The sequence below is a fragment of the Ambystoma mexicanum genome, chromosome 12 (genome assembly GCF_040938575.1).
Source record: "Ambystoma mexicanum isolate Mex_15411 chromosome 12, UKY_AmexF1_1, whole genome shotgun sequence".
Classification (NCBI taxonomy): domain Eukaryota; kingdom Metazoa; phylum Chordata; class Amphibia; order Caudata; family Ambystomatidae; genus Ambystoma; species Ambystoma mexicanum.
Window position 1 is genome coordinate 1,150,113,597 of NC_090936.1, and position 4,768 is coordinate 1,150,118,364.

Here is a 4,768-nt window from a genome sequence, read left to right on the forward strand (position 1 = left end):
GCCAGTACAGTCAATGCTGAGGGGTCATGGAAGTCATAGCACAAATCATTTGGAGAGATGCAAGTTGGAGACTGCCACCCAGGGCGTTAAGTGGGCCAGGGCTATCCATGGCTCAGCCCTGGCAGTCTCCAAATATTGACGTTGAGCCAGGGCTCTGCCAGTGTTCTCCGAATTTACCTCCCCAGACACATTTCTTTAAAATACTGCTCCTTGCCAGTAGATGTCACCTTCAGTAATGTTTACACTCCCACATTTGAAATTAGTTTTTTTTCAAACAGGAGAGGGAAATTATTTGACAGTCAGTCACTTTATTAGCTCTGATTTCTCGATTAAAAAATACAAAAATATAAAACCAACACAACACATGAGAACAAATAAAAACTGCACATTGCCATTACAGGTTAAAAAAGGACGACAGCCAGCACCTTCTCTGTAGCAAGGCCCAACCGACCAGCCTCCAATCACAGAGAGGTAGATGAAATATGCAGGTAATCCGGCCGCCTGGACAGAGGCAACCTCACAAAATTACACAAATTAAAAATAAAATGTAAGTCCGTGCAGTTCAGTATACAATTTAGCGCTCACACAATTCTGAATATTATTCACAAAAAAGAAGGGCCTTAAAAGAGCCCTCTGCAAATCCATATACCATTTACAGACCAGCAAGAAGTGGCACAGATCCTCATGAGCAGCAAGCCCACAGGAGCAAAGTTATCCCAATCCACCTTTACCCGGCTAGTACGCGCCCTCAGAGACAGCAAGTTTAGGCGAATCGTCATGATCAGGCGCTTGAGCTCTCCCCACCCCCTGCAGTGCTACTCCTCAGAGAGTCAAACAAGCTCAGGGAACCCAGAGTGTGAACTCCTCTCAAATCCTCTGCAGGCCGTCACTGAGTGCACTCCCTATGAGGGTGGATTTCAAGGCTGACCAACTTGCACGATTCAACACATCACAGACAGAGCAATTGATATAACATATTATTCCTCCAACCTAGTTCCCTATAGATGACTAAATGTCCCTACATAGGACTCTTCCTATCCCTAGCTGTATGCAGCTAACCCTGGTAGCGCGCTGGTGTATCGCCTATCAAGGTTAAGGGATGAAAGAGTAACTTGCCCTAACCTCTCTCACTACTTTCCTAAACCGCTCAGAGTAAGAGCACACTTATGGAAGTCACATTTTTCTGTTTTTATTCGTATTGCTTCCAATTGTGTGACTTATCAAATTGTTTAAAACATGCATATGGAGGAGTAGCCCATATGGACTAATTAGATCTCTGCATATATCTATCAGTATTCACTTTTAGTTGCACATTAAAAAACGAAATGTAATTCAAACAAGCTCAACTTTAAATATGCTGAGTCAAGGGAGTCGGGTAATCAGCCCGGCCCACTGTTGGTCAATCGGTTTCAGCGGAATAGATCCAGTTCTCTGCTTTCTTCAGGACTCAGACTGTGGCAAGTGTAGTCACAGTTGATAATTGAAAAAGACATTTTCTGATTTCTTATCTTGCGCTCCATTTCTCTTGTTGGGGGAGGGTACCTTGATTGAGTTGTGGGACGTCTCAAGGCTCTTTTTCAATCCCTAAAGTGGGGGGAAGAAAATATACAGAGGGGGATTATCAGGATGTATATTATGTTGAATGTTTAATACTACAATATTTGTGTCAAGTCATCAGGTTTATCTCTCCAGGTGTCTTATGTGGGTCTAGTCGGTCTCTGTTCTGTGGTATCAGATATCTTTTTCAAACACTCTATTGTGCTTCATAACCTGTTGGTATACAGTACTTAATTACTCTTTTGTTATGCCTATGCCTTCAGATGTGTGTTTGTAATTTATCATCTATAGACCAAAATGTTGCAAAAATACTCACCCCCACAGTCGTGTTCTTATTCGAAATTTCAGCGAGTACGTTATGTTTCATAAAGGTACTTGATTATCTTTTTTGGGGCGAGAATATTCCTGTTTTAATTTTTAAGGTCCTGTATTTTTAGGGATCTTTCACATTCGACATATAAATGCATATCAATCCCCCATCCATTAGGCAAGGTCCATTTATTAATTGTATCTGTGTCTCAGCTTTCGTTAATATCAGCAATGTCAATTACAACGTTACCGCAGGTTTTCACACATCGGTCATTCTTGCACAGATTTATTCCTTAAATCTTGTGTGTGCTTCTTTAAATCTGAAACGGCTGGGTCTTATTCCTTAGGACAACAACACAGCACGGACAGCAAAGAAATCTCTACATTCATGTTGAGTTAGTCTAAAGTGGCGGCTAAATGCGATCACTATATTATGCACCTCAGACATACTTAAATGCTTGCAACTCGGCTCGCACCAATGCGTGTAGGTTTTTTCATATTTAGCGATTCTGAGAGAGCAACACAATCTCACCTTCTATGAAGTACTTGTACGGCTTCTAACTCGGATGTCGTCCAGACCGCCATATTGGGAAGTCTGGCTATTTACGTGTTTTAACACATGATCCTGTCATTGCGGGACATATTAGTCCTCTTTTTGTTTTTATTGTTTATGTTACCATTCTGGCATAGTTACTTCTTACAATATCTGAATTCCTTAAAGCATCACAATGAGTGACGCAGTTATTAACTGTTTTACAAACGGAGTATCTGTATGTTAATTAGAAATGAGAGATTCTTATTGTTTAAATGTTTTGTCACTGTATCTCAATTCAGATATTTTCTATAGATGTTTTTTATGGGTCATCATGAGGCAGGTTTTTTTGGAGAGCCACTATATGTGGTTTCTAAACCTCTTGCAGTGTATCGCCACCAGATCTCTGGCTGTGTACCTCTTTTGGGATAGTGGCCATGGCATGTTTGACCTGACCTGGCGCGTGATGTTTGGTGGTATATAGACTCCCAAGCAACTAGGGATTTATGGCTTCCTGAAGTCACATGTCTACATTATGCATGCACCATCTGATATGTAGACACCATGATTCCACGCACTCAGTGATGATACTAGTTAGTGGTTTCTTCAGAGATTTAAATAGATACGTAAGTGAATCCTGTAGCCATTTCACTGACTGCAAGTGTTTGCTAACATATTGCCTCATTAAGACCCTGCCGATGGCTTTTAAGTCTAAAGATCCATTGTTGTTCTCTTCCCAGCAAGATGGCTCCCAAATTCCCTCCTCGTTTTGGTACCACTACTTTTTCTAGTATCGTCCATTTTATATAATTCTCAGAGTGGTTGTGCAGAACAAAATGTTCTACCAGCGGGGCAGTGAGCCTTTTTCTTCTAATATTGGATCTGTGTTCACAGATTCTAATTCTGATTGCTCTGGTAGTCATACCCACATAGTTTTTTTTCACAAGGGCACTTCATCAGATATACCACATTGGTGGTGTTGCAAATTGTGAAGACTCTCTGTTCCCACATTGTTGTCCACCCTATGTCCACAGTTGTGGAGTGTTTCTTATAGAGACATACCGAGCATGTACCTCACAGTGCATGTCATATAGCTTTTAGACTGTTGCCACAGCCTCGATTGGTTGTCCATTTCTTCTTGCCCCTCTCGGTAGGTGTGTACCACGACATCACCGATATTTCTCCTTCTTTTAATTGCGAACAGAGGGATGTTTAATTTATTTCCCCCAACATTCAATAGATACCACAGTTTCCTGATTTCTTTTTGCATATGGTTGACTATTAGCGAGTGGCTTAATGTTGTTATAGCGTAGTTTCCCTTGGGATGTTATGAGCTCTCTTTCTAGCATGTTGTATCGTCTTTTCTGGGTAATTTCTCTCGCTGAGTTATTGGCTGAGTTCTGAAGCCTGTGTGTCAAATTCCTGCCTGGTAGTGCAGTTGCTTCTGAATCTCAGGAATTGCCCAAAGGGCAATTTCTCCCGTAGATTTCTTTGATGGAAACTCATGAATTCTAAAAAGGAGTTCCTGTCCATAGTTTTTTGGAATACAGTAGTTTCTATATTAGTTCCAATTCTGGTTAGTCTGAGGTCTAAAAAAGTCGCTGTATTTTTACTGGGTTCGTGGCTGAATTTTAAGAACGGGTTAAGACTGTTCAACCAATTCATGAATTCATTTAGATTATCCTGTGTTCCTTCAAAAAACATAAGGATGTCGTCTATATAACAATGCCAGCTCAAGATGTTGGATGTGTAGGGGTTTGATCCATGATAGATTAAACGCTCCTCAAATTCAGCTACATATAGGTTAGCCAGGGAAGGGCAAAGGTGGCCCCCATTGCGGTTCCCGAGACCTGTTCATAAAACCTTTCATCAACCATAAAGTAGTTTCTCGTTAGCGCTATTTCTGCCAACTCCATAATCAGATTGATGGGCATTTCAATAGGGGATGTGATGGCTCGTAATGTTTTTTCAACCACTCGCAGTGTCTCCCCTTGTGGGATTTTAGAATACAGAGATTCGTTGTCCATAGTTACTATATAGATCTCCTCACTTGATAGATTTAACGTCCCTAGATGTACCAGGACTGCTGTTGTGTCTTTAGTATAGGACTTCATCGATGTCACTTCATTCTTAAGAAAAAAGTCCACAAATTGGGACAGTGGCTACAGTATGGATCCTATCCCTGAGACTCAGGGTCAGACTGGAACAAGAAATAGGCCTGGTCACCCCATAAAAAAGTGGCCCACCCCTCGCTTCAAAAAAGTGGCCCACCCATCGCCTCACGACCCTTGACCTCTGATGACATCACAGGAAGTGATGTCCCGGGAAGCGATGAAACACAACCTTTCACCCCTTGACAAAACAGGAAGT

General features: G+C 41.5%; 1 long non-coding RNA gene across 1 annotated transcript; it reads right to left on the bottom strand.

Annotated features, from left to right (window-relative positions):
• Nucleotides 1-288: 288 nt before the first annotated feature.
• Nucleotides 289-2,463, bottom strand: LOC138514315 (uncharacterized). Its single transcript, XR_011281910.1, has 3 exons — nucleotides 2,399-2,463; nucleotides 1,874-1,940; nucleotides 289-1,584 (listed from the first exon to the last, which is right to left on the bottom strand). It is a non-coding gene; the product is annotated as an uncharacterized lncRNA (long non-coding RNA).
• Nucleotides 2,464-4,768: the final 2,305 nt, after the last annotated feature.